Source organism: Eleutherodactylus coqui, chromosome 1 (assembly GCF_035609145.1).
Source record: "Eleutherodactylus coqui strain aEleCoq1 chromosome 1, aEleCoq1.hap1, whole genome shotgun sequence".
In the NCBI taxonomy this organism is placed as follows: Eukaryota; Metazoa; Chordata; class Amphibia; order Anura; family Eleutherodactylidae; genus Eleutherodactylus; species Eleutherodactylus coqui.
In genome coordinates, this window is record NC_089837.1 from 147,106,211 (window position 1) to 147,119,295 (window position 13,085).

General features: G+C 38.1%; 1 long non-coding RNA gene across 1 annotated transcript in view; it reads left to right on the plus strand.

Annotated features, from left to right (window-relative positions):
• LOC136610891 (uncharacterized) overlaps positions 1-13,085 on the plus strand; it is a 71,169-nt gene that overhangs the window by 23,502 nt on the left and 34,582 nt on the right. The gene's annotated exons all lie outside the window — the stretch shown is intronic.

A 13,085-nucleotide genomic window follows, 5' to 3' on the forward strand; every position in this document is an offset into this window, starting at 1 on the left:
ATTGTAGTGTCCCTTTAGTATAGTTTTATTACAGTGACATAATCAGCTATTATGCACTATGGAAAATATCACTACCCTAGCTTTTAGCTTCACAGAATTAAAGTCCAGTTAAGATGTCATTATATTTTGATAGATATTTTGAAATGATGTAAAGTTTTTAAATATCTTTCCAATATTGTCAAGGACTACAATAACATTTCTTTAATCTGGTATCTACAGAAGAGGTGCTAGAATTAAGATGTCTCAAAATGAAAGAAATGTCCAAATGTGCTGTCAGGCCAAGGGGATGTGCAAATCGGTTGTGTGAGCATTAGGTATAAAGGAGAGTATCACATATGCATATCCCAGTACAGAAACCATCCGAATGTCCTGAGGTGCAAAGTTCACAAACTTCCAATGGGATATGGTGGTTGGGTGTTACGTGAGCAACTGAGCAGTATGGCACATCACAGCACTTTTGAACTTTCCAAAGTCCACGGTTGGCAATGTTTTTTGGCAATAGGAAAGATCTGGTGTGTGCAGTGCAGCCACATTTGGGGTGATCTCATAAACATAGAGCTGTGAAGGCATCAAACCAATTGTGTGCTGAAATAATTGCTCAGTAGGTCTCACAGGCCTATGGAATATGCATTAATATCAGAGCCATCCATAAGGAACTGCATGTGATTGGTTACTGTGGACAAGCAGCTGCACACAAGCCCAACATGACAGCAGTGAACGCACAGAGGCACCTGCAATAGTGGTTGGAGCATTGTTCTTAGACTATTGGAATTTGGTGGAAATCATGCTTAGGAGGGTTTCTGCAGTCATTGGGGTCAAAGGTGGCCTAATACTGTATTGAAAAATGTGAAAAATTGAATTTCAGCATTTTATATGTGTATCTCAATACTTTTGTCAACAATATAGAATTCACTAGTCATTCTTCCTTGGGGGAATGTTTGGACTGTGTTTGGAAATACCTCATAGAAGTAGAAGTAATGATTAGAAATTGTGAATTGCAAAAGGAAATCTTTAAGTTATAAATGCAAGTGCAAACACCGTTCTGTCATCAGTGACATACACTCTTTGTATAAAAAAAAGTTAAGAAACTAGAAGAAGTTGTTATTTTGCTGCAAAACCCAGCATGCAGTTACATCTCAGGCAGATATGCAAACAATTAGAGTTGGGGTGTGATTAGATGAATGGTCTTGCTACCTGAGGTCTTAAAAGTAGTCCACCCTTGGCCTATAAAAAGGAGCTCAGAGGATACTTTTGTGTAGTAGACATCTTTTTCTCCTTATGTAGAGCTTGTTGGCCACTAGCCATGCTTCTACAATGCAGAGAAGAGATTTCACCCAGTTAACAGTTTGAGAGGGGGCACATTATTGGAATGTGAGAAGCTGGATAGTCATATCAACGATTTGCCCACCGCTTGGGCCATTCTGACCAGACTGTTAAGAGGTGTTGAGACCAGTGAATGCATGAGGGCATACACACAAGGCGACCGCCCTCAGGACATCCTCGACAGACCACCAATAGAGAGGATTGTCTGATCACCTGATATGCACAAACAGCTGTAAACGTTTCATTGTCCAACATCCAGAGGCAGGTGTTGCTATAATTATAGGCCCCTTTGTCTGTTGGAACCATTGCCAGGCACTTGGCTGAAGGATATTTGGTCCCATTACGCGTACTGCCTTTGAGTCCTACCAACACCTCATTGCATATGACAGTCGGTCACTCCTACTAGTGGTGCAAGGGAGAATGACAGTTTAGTGATATATTCAGAACATCCTGCAACCAGATGTTTTGTCCCTCAAGACTTCCAAGAGGAATTTACCAGCATGATAATACTCAGCTGCCCACAACAAGTGTGTCACAGGAATGCCTCCCCAACAACCACATTTCTGTGGTTGACCCAGTCGCCAGACTTATTGCCAATAGAACATATATAAAACTATCTGGGATACCAACTTTGACAGGCTCTGAGTTTACACAATCTAGTGGCTCAGTTACAGCAAATATGGACTGATATGCCGCAGTATACTATACAGAGCCTGTATGCTTCCATATCTGCCCATATCACATCATGCATCCAACCTAGAGGCAGCTCAACAGAGTACTAAAGCATCCACGCCAGACCATATCACATCTAACATCCAAGCTAGAGGCGGACCAACAAGGTACTAGAGCCTCTATGCTCACCCATATGACATTTTGCATCCAAGCTAGAGGTGGCCCAACAGGGTACTAGAGCCCAGAGGCATAATTTGAAGCTCCTGGGCCCCAATGCAAAACCTGTAACGGGGCCCCTAACTATAATGCTTTATTCATAGTACTGGGCTCCCTCTATGCAACCGCATCCCCTACATCCCCTATAGTTATGCCAGTGCTAGAGCCTCCATGCCCACCTGTATCACATCTTGCATCCAAGCCAGATGCGGTACAACAGGGTACTAGAGCCTCCATGCCTGCCTGTATCACATCTTGCATCCAAGCCAGATGCGGTACAACAGGGTACTAGAGCCTCCATGCCTCCCTTCAAGGGTTCAGTTTTCTGCAACAAATTATTCTTTGCTGTGATATTGTAATCACTTACTTGTATCAATACTATATCAATGTTACAATCACACATAGAAATTTCCTTTGAATTCCAACTACTTTTTCTAGGTGCTTGATTTTTTTGACGATGAGTGTATGTAGACATGAGATTTTTTTATACTTTGCCTTTGACATCATTCGATCAAGGTGGTAGTTGTTTTACCATCGCCGGTAACTATAAAAAAAGCTCCACATTTTTGTTACATCATGTTTAAAGACTTCTCTTTTGTAATTCACCTACATGCTTGCTGTGAGAGTATGAGAAAGCATTTTAATATGTTATATACGTTGCCTCTTTTTGTATGAAGATATAGTCTTCATCTGGTCTTCATGCATTACCAATTTCAGCAATGAGTTAATACCAAAATTACTTCATAGGCGTTAATAAAATTCATGTATTGTTCACTTGATACTTGAAATAAACCTGATGTGCCATGAATTTGTGTTATCAACAATATAGAAGGGTGGATTAACTAAGTAATATGTGCCAGAATTCTCTCAAAATTTGCGTAGCGTGTGGCAAAATTATTTTGTGTTTTACACAAGAGGAGACATAATATGAGCCACATTTATTGGAACAAAAAAAATTTGTACAGTATATCTAGGCCATCCATAAGGTGGAATAACGGAGCATAGCGAGTTGAACCAAATTTATCAGGCCACACAAGCCATATTTATATATCTGCCAGAACTTGCACCATATTTTCCATCCTGTAAATATATGCATCCCACAGCACTTTTTATACATACCCCTAGTATATTCAGTTATCAGAATAGGCACACTTGGTCTCCCAGTGTCGCACTGCGAATGCTGTATCTAAACACTCATTGTATAAGTTGTTCAATCAGATGGATCATAGTGTGTAAACCCAGCCACGGTCACTTCCTGTATCAAATGTCTTTGTGAATCCTCTTACGGTCTAGCACACCTAATAGATCGGGATAAACCAGTTTCAGCCCAGATCAGTCAATTAAAATAAGTGAGTTGATTAACTGGCTCATACTCAAAGAGCCTCAGTCTGTTCCCAGAGGTCTGGGTCAAGAATCATGTCAATATACTCACTAATTGTTTCTTTTTCTAATTCACTATAGTCCTTCACAATCAGTAATACCTGGAAGGAAATTAGGTTTCCATGTAGTTCACCAACAATTTAAATAAAGGACTGAAATGTATTTATTACCTCTGATTGAATTTGCTCTACAGTTTGCATTGGGTTGCTGTTATTTACAGACATTTGGTAAGGGATATACAAGAAACAATGTATTTGTAAGACACTAACATAGTCAGCATTGTCTCTAGAAGGAGTAAAAGGAAGTTGAAAATAGTAAAATATGTGTTTTTGCTGACTTTAAAAATTTGTAGCTACCATTATCATCTGTATTTACAAGAGTGGGGAGTTTGGAGAAGTTTTCCTGAATTTTCTGTTGATAGCCTATCCAAGGCAATCTTTGTATGATTGGTAGCGGTCAAAAAGTAAAATTGCCACAGCACTTAATGGAGTGTGGCGGCCCGCTGATTACTTATTCAGGCACAGCAATGTGAATATAACTATGGCTATGCCTGGTACTGTACTCAGCCTATTCAAGTGAATGGGGCTGAGCAGGACTGACCTGCAGTATCAGGCATACCAACACTTGTATTAATAATAATCTTTATTTGTATATCGCCAACATATTCCACAGCACTTACATAGACAGGGGGAATACAGAAAGACAAAAAATACAAAAATTACCGAACCAAGGTTACATACAGTTAGGGCCAGAAATATTTGGACAGTGACACAAGTTTTGTTATTTTAGCTATTTACAAAAACATGTTCAGAAATACAATTATATATATAATATGGGCTGAAAGTGCACACTCCCAGCTGCAATATGAGAGTTTCCACATCCAAATCGGAGAAAGGGTTTAGGAATCATAGCTCTGTAATGCATAGCCTCCTCTTTTTCAAGGGACCAAAAGTAATTGGACAATGGACTCTAAGGGCTGCAATTAACTCAGAAGGCGTCTCCCTCGTTAACCTGTAATCAATTAAGTAGTTAAAAGGTCTGGGGTTGATTCAGGTGTGTGGTTTTGGATTTGGAAGCTGTTGCTGTGACCAGACAACATGCGGTCAAAGGAACTCTCAATTGAGGTGAAGCAGAACATCCTGAGGCTGAGAAAAAAGAAAAAATCCATCAGAGATAGCAGACATGCTTGGAGTAGCAAAACCAACAGTCGGGTACATTCTGAGAAAAAAGGAATTCACTGGTGAGCTTGGGAACTCAAAAAGGCCTGGGCGTCCACGGAAGACAACGGTGGTGGATGATCGCCGCATACTTTCTTTGGTGAAGAAGAACCCGTTCACAACATCAACTGAAGTCCAGAACACTCTCAGGGAAGTAGGTGTATCTGTCTCTAAGTCAACAGTAAAGAGAAGACTCCATGAAAGTAAATACAAAGGGTTCACATCTAGATGCAAACCATTCATCAATTCCAAAAATAGACAGGCCAGAGTTAAATTCGCCGAAAAACACCTCAAGAAGCCAGCCCAGTTCTGGAAAAGTATTCTATGGACAGATGAGACAAAGATCAACCTGTACCAGAATGATGGGAAGAAAAAAGTTTGGAGAAGAAAGTGAACGGCACATGATCCAAGGCACACCACATCCTCTGTAAAACATGGTGGAGGCAACGTGATGGCATGGGCATGCATGGCTTTCAATGGCACTGGGTCACTTGTGTTTATTGATGACATAACAGCAGACAAGAGTAGCCGGATGAATTCTGAAGTGTACCGGGATATACTTTCAGCCCAGATTCAGCCAAATGCTGCAAAGTTGATCGGACGGCGCTTCACAGTACAGATGGACAATGACCCCAAGCATACAGCCAAAGCTACCCAGGAGTTCATGAGTGCAAAAAAGTGGAACATTCTGCAATGGCCAAGTCAATCACCAGATCTTAACCCAATTGAGCATGCATTTCACTTGCTTAAATCCAGACTTCAGACGGAAAGACCCACAAACAAGCAAGACCTGAAGGCTGCGGCTGTAAAGGCCTGGCAAAGCATTAAGAAGGAGGAAACCCAGCGTTTGGTGATGTCCATGGGTTCCAGACTTAAGGCAGCGATTGCCTCCAAAGGATTCGCAACAAAATATTGAAAAAAATATATTTTGTTTGGGTTATGTTTATTTGTCCAATTACTTTTGAGCTCCTAAAATATGGAGTGTTTGTAAAGAAATGTGTACAATTCCTACATTTTCTATCAGATATTTTTGTTCAACCCTTTAAATTAAACGTTACAATCTGCACTTGAATTCTGTTGTAGAGGCTTCATTTCAAATCCAATGCGGTGGCATGCAGAGCCCAACTCGCGAAAATTGTGTTACTGTCCAAATATTTCTGGCCCTAACTGTAGTAATCAGTTGATGGAAACAATAGGGGTGAGGGTCCTGCTCCAACGAGCTTACATACTACAAGTAATGGGGTGATACAGAAGGTAAAGGGGCTGATGATGTGCACGGTATGGCGAGGTGGAGAGTGAGCGATGTTATACACTTAAACAATGGTCAGACATTTAGCCGTGTGACGGCAGAATCGGTATGACTGCAGGAGCGGTTTATGATGGCTAGCAGGGATTACAGTCAGTAGGTCAGGGAGCATGTTATCAGGTGGAGTACAGAGGGGTTTGTTTAGGGTATGCGGTATGCCTCCCTGAAGGGGTACGTTTTTAGAGCACGCCTAAAGTTCTGTGAGTCCTGGTAGCCTTTGGTAGTGCATTACAGAGGATCGGTGCTGCTCTGGAGAAGTCTTGGAGGTGGGAATGAGAAATTCGAATTAGAGGGGTGCGCAGTCTAGTTTCGTTAGCAGAGTGGAGAAGCCGCCCGTATTGGCATCACTGTGCCAGAATAAGCAATGTGAAAGGCCATAGCCTCTTTATTTTGATGATCAGTAGGGCATTTCAAAAGTCAGACACCACTGATCATAGATGGACCAGGGAAACTCCACTTGTCTATATTCATTGCAAAAAGTAAGCAAGAGCAGGCAGTAATGAGAAGACTACATCTTACTGCTTTGCATACATACACTGATAAATCTGCCACATTGTATTGGATACATGTATATGTCTGCATTTGTGTGAATATTTATGTACGTTTGATGGATCTGTGTTGCTAACAGTACCCTCCAGAGGCTTGGCAACACCCCTTTAAAATACAAAATTTAATATAAATAGTCAAAAATATTGATGCTTTGGGATGTACGTATTTGTTGAACTAAAAAAAAACAGAACAGAAACAGCTAAATCTTCCAACTGACTTTTGGTATCTGGAAAAAACTTCAAATTTTGGACTCCTCAAACTATCCAACCTTTACCTGTTTCACAGCCTTGCAAACTCTCAGCATGCAGTGCATCAACTTTTAACTTTTTTGGTCGAGATACATTTCCATTCTTGGTGGGGAATCTCACAGAAATGTTTCTAACTAGTGTGTTGCCCTTTGAAGCATGGCATGTTTCCAAACTTCTGAAGAATATTCTGTGTGCCCCGTCCCATTCACCCATTCATATAATCTTCCTATATATAATAACCCCATTGTACGTATATTACTAACAGTGCACAATTCTTTGATTGAATTCCATCTTCATTTTTATCATTGCATGCTCATTTTTTCCAGAGACACTTGAGAAATATGCTGTATTAAAAAAAATCTTCCATCAACTTTTCTACCCACCGAAAATTGGCTTCCAAATTATTTTGAATGGCAACCAGTTGTGCCGTTTTCAATGTATGGCATCTTATAAGTGCTTTATATGCCAGGAACATCACCTGTTTTGTTCCTGTCAAGTGAACAGTGAGACCAGTACTTTTAACCCTTTGCAATCCAATTTGTATCCTGGTTTTCCTAGGGGGCTTACTCTTTTTCTGCCGTTATACAACGGCGCTATATGCTGGCTAAAGCCAGTACTACATGAGGTGACACGTTGGATAGGCTCCGACAGCAGAGAGGCTGGCAATATACAGTAAGAGAACTCCGACGGACGTCTTCCAACATCGGAGCTGTACAGCCTTAAATCATAATGTTTTCAGAGGTCAGACAGTGGATTGGAAAGGGTTAATGTCCCACCAGATTGGAAATACAGGCATCATATATGTGTTTTTCTCCCTATCCAGCAATATATATTTTTTTTTTTTATTTTAAAACAGAATCAAGTGATTTCCTGATTAAACTAAAAAACTTTCAGAATGAAATAGAACAAATGTTGCATTTGACTTCCTATATACTTTGCCTCTTCTTTAATAAAAAGTAATGTAACTTAATACAATGCTTAGGTACATTTTACATGGATTCTAAGATATTTGAGCCATTTTTCTTGCACTCAATTCAATATGACTTCCAGGATCTTTTTGCAGTGTGAGTATAAACTGAAATACCCAGAATAAAGTGCATCTGTACATGTTGCCTTGGTCAGATTAAAAGCCAACGCGTCAGTGCTGCGGCGACTGAACCACCCAGCTTGTTGAGGACTCTATAAATATGTTCCTATAAATCTTAAGATTTACTTGTAAGGAAAGACAAAGCTTTAGACAGAATTGCTATATTATGGTGACAGATGTTGTCAAAAAGAGGCACAGCTCCGGCTTACAGCTGTGTGCTACATGACATTCTCATTGCTGTATAACAGGAGGAGAACAGATGTTCCCATAACTCTTCAGCTCTGCACACACAGCATCACTTTCACTAAGTGCCAGGTTCAACTGCTACTAGAAAAGTTTAGAAAAATCAAAAATCAAACAGTTTTCTCTGCCCTCTACAAACAACAATCAATATGACCATTAGAGACTCAGGCTATGTGTGAAATTCTACAACATGGGAGTAAATAGGACAATACACACTATTCTATAAGGGTGACTACCCACTAGCATTTTTTTTCTGCTGCGATATCGCTGCGTTTTTTTTCCAATTGTCAATGGGACTTTCTAATGTTAAAAACGCAAAGTTGCATTGCGTCGCATTGCGTTTTTAACATTAGGAAGTCCCATAGGCATCTGGAAAAAAGGGTGCACTTACCATAGAAGCACACCATGTCCCAATGAGGACAGGAGCCAATTCCAGGTTCCGCTCATCTCCATTTCAATCTGTGTTGAGGACCTGCACAGGTATATGGTACTCACAGGTGCTGAAATGGTAGCAAGCAAGAAAGCAGAAGTGTACTGAACTCAGGAAAATGGGATTGGAGCCCCAAGACCTCCTGTTACAGGTGGTTACAGGTGTGGTGATGTCAAGCAGCTGCCTGAAAGGACCTGTGCAAAAGTTTTAGGCAGGTGTGGAAAAAATGTTGCAAAGTAAGAAAATAGTTTCAAAAATAGAAGCGTTCATTGTTTATTTTCGTTAATTAACAAAATGTGAAGTGAATGAACAAAAGAGAAATATAAATCACATCAATATTTGGTGTGACCGCCCTTTACCTTCAAAACAGCATCAATTCTTCTAGTACACTTGCATGCAGTTTTTGAAGAACTCTGCAAGAAGGATGTTGTCTAAACATCTTGGAGAACTAAGCACAAATCTTCTGTGGATGTAGACTCGCTCAAATCCTTCTGTCTCTTCATGTAATCCCAGACATGCACAATGATGTTGAGTTCACAGCTCTGTGGGGGCTATATTATCATTTTTTAGGACTTCTTGTTCTTCTTTACGCCAAATATAGTTCTTAATGACATTGTATGTTTGGGGTCGTCCTGGGGCAGTCAGATACCTTCTATTTTTGAAAAAAAAAAACCTTACTGTGTAGCATTTTTTCGATACCTTTTCGTTTTGGACTATAGGAAAGCTGAGTGACAATGTTTGCTAATACTTGTTGTCACATAGATTGCCGGTAATAGCTGAACTTTAGCAATCTGTCAGAATAAGGCAACTTTGAGACTTGCATTAAAAGGTGACATTTTATTTTTTTGGAAGGGGTATCTTTTTTTTGGCTTTATCCTTTTTAATTAGAGTATCGGTAATGAATAAATAACATTTTGTTAAATATTTTTCCATGACTATATGGGAAATGATCCTTATTATGGCTGCCAGATTATATAAAACCCACATGACACAATATAAAAATAAGCAGATTAACCCTATCTGTAGATTAGTAATAGAGAACTATTGTTATTTGTGGCAAATTAAACCCTCGTTAAGAGTTGTTCTTAACATTAAAAGCTGGTCTCCAAAGTGATTCAGTCATTTAAATGTTAGGTTAACAATTAGTCCAGGCCTACCCTGCCTCCCAGTTTGTATAGAAATATAGTGCGGCTAAATTGTACATTTTCCTGTGCTTGATTTTAAATGACTCCCCACACTTAATTATGAGGATGAGAGGGGAAGCCTTATTCCTCTTTGTTATAGGATAAACTTTCAGTAATCCCAAACAAAGGAGCCAGTTCTGGAAGATATGGGATTTGCTGCCGGATTATGGTCTCAGAGATAATGATGTGCAGTCAGCAGAAGCTGGGTTTATTTTAATTCAAATAAGCTGGTAAACAAACCACTGGCATGGGTGACGGCGAGAGGAGCTGTCTTCTGCTACTACGGTGCCTGACCAATTTACAGGGAAAAATCTATTATACATCATTTTCATATGTCTGTAAATTAATACAAGATACAGATTAATCTACACACAGTCTATTAAAAGGACAATATGTTGTAGTCTATGTAACCAATGTCATCTAACATCATTTTCGAAGACTGGGACCTGGCACTGGATGCAGCACTAAATAGGATTTTTTATTCCTATTACCCTGTTCCTAAATTTAAAATGCTGCAATAATATTGTGTCTTTAGCAAAAGGTGAAATATTGGGAAAAAACGATTTACCAAATGAGAGAATTTTGACGACAGTGTGACAGGTTTATGTTCACTGACAATAATGGGTCAAATAATTTGATTTTAAAATATTTTGTCACGGAAAATACATTTTTGGGGATCATAATAAAATTGCCAAGAAAAAAATATCACATAGATACTTTATGTTATGTTAATAAAAGGGTTTTTTATTGCACTTTTTTTTGTACTGTAAGATGCTCCCGTTCTTGTTTTAAAGCTAATTTTGGGTTCGGTCTCCAAAATGAACGAGGTTATTAAAGAAACCTCTGGATTTGCACGATTTTAGGGACAATACAGAGGGGATTTTCAGATGCAAATTTCAAAGCTCTAGAGATGTTGATAATTAACTGCGCTATTTCCTGGATCGAAGGCACAGAATGCTAATATCATTCACATGCACCTGTAAATAATGAGACATTTCTAGCATTGACTATCTTTTTAAATGTTCAGATGTATATTTTATTGCAGATATTTTGCAAATCTTCAAATACAAATAAATTCAAATAAGAATATCGTGATAGAAAACTTCCATGCGTTTGTATTCTTCTTTACACACGCATAATAGGCATAAGTATATTGTGAATTTGATTTAATGAAGGGGTTAACGAATAGGTAGGCGGTTGAGCATGGATTACATAGCTGTATAATAATTATGACAATGATTACTAATTATTTATTTTTTGCTCTCATCATATAGCACATACACATTCTGTAATGCTGTACACAGATTATTATCACTTACAGTAGTGTCATATTAGTACATGGAGCAGTAATAAATGAAACCTGGAATAATTTGATAAGAACTATTCTACTTACTGTGACTAGCAGGTGCTGATGTATAAGAAGAGCAAACACTACAATATATTTTCTGTGAGTGGAATAATAGATACTGTACAGAAGAACATTATACAAAACAGCTGAATGTTCTAATTTCAGACCTACCACAAATAGCTTCTTGTGTTTCTCATTACAGCGCTATTTATAGAGGGGGACTCTTGTATTGTTAATGTGTAATAGGCAGCAGAGGTGCAGATCCCTGAGCAATGGACTATTCTTTAAATAAAAGGTGAAGGTGGTGTGAAGAAGAATGCAGTTTCTTTTCACATGCTAGTGCACCCATGGCCAATATAGTGTGCCTGGTGCCTGATGGGTTAATGTGCAGAACATCTGCATCCATCTCCCCTCATTCATAACCAATCATGCGAAGTAATGAGCACAAATATGAGGCATATGCCAGCAGCTCCCTGTGTGTTTACCTGAGTACACCATACCTGCCTCTTCTACAGGAACCACCAGTGCTACTCAGCATCTGCTGCTCTACATACACTGGAACAATAGCATTGCACGAAGAATAACATTACTACTATCTTTAATTAATGATCCGTAAAATTTGATTGCAGATTGGCAATGCCATTGACATATACTGATAGCTAGCTAGCTAGATACGGAAATAGATGATAGATAGATAGATAGATAGATAGATAGATAGATAGATAGATAGATAGATAGATAGATAGATAGATAGATAGATAGATAGATAGATAGATAGATAGATATGAGATATATATGAGATAGATAGATATGAGATAGATAGATAGATAGATAGATAGATAGATAGATAGATAGATAGATAGATAGATAGATATGAGATAGATAGATAGATAGATAGATAGATAGGAGATAGATAGATAGATAGATAGATAGATAGATAGATAGATAGATAGATAGATAGATAGATAGACTTGAAGAATACACAGGATTCCCAAATGATGCAATGGTGTTTGTTAAATCAAATAGTTTTTATTCACCAATAAATGGTGAATAAACACTATTGCACCATTTATGCACTCACATGAGACTGACGTTATGTCGCTGGTATCTGGATAGATAGATAGATAGATAGATAGATAGATAGATAGATAGATAGATAGATAGATAGATAGACAGTCAGACAGACGTATAGATCATGTGATGCAGAGGTAAATGAACAAATACAATTAGAGATTTAAGCAAAGCTGGAATAAGGAAAATATGGAAGTATATATTGCAATAAATTAAAACAATTGATGAGAAAGACAAAAAGATAGATAGGTATGAGATAGATAGATAGATAGATAGATAGATAGATAGATAGATAGATAGATAAATAGATATGAGATAGATAGATAGATAGATAGATAGATATGAGATAGATAGATAGATATGAGATAGATATGAGATGGATAGATAGATAGATAGATAGATAGATAGATAGATAGGAGATAGATAGATAGATAGATAGATAGATAGATAGATAGATAGATAGATAGATAGATAGATAGATAGATAGGAGATAGATAGATATGAGATAGATAGATAGATAGATAGATAGATAGATATGAGATAGATAGATAGATATGAGATGGATAGATAGATAGATAGATAGATAGATAGATAGATAGATAGATAGATAGATAGATAGATAGATAGATAGAAGATAGACAGATAGATGGAATTTGTAGAATGAATATGTAGATTATAGGTATCAAAATGTTAGAACAGAAGAAATACATTGTAGATAGATAAAAGGATAGATAGATCAAAAGATAGATAGATAAATGCAATCTACAGAATTAGATTATAGAAAAAAGAAAGAAAGAAAGAAAGACAAATG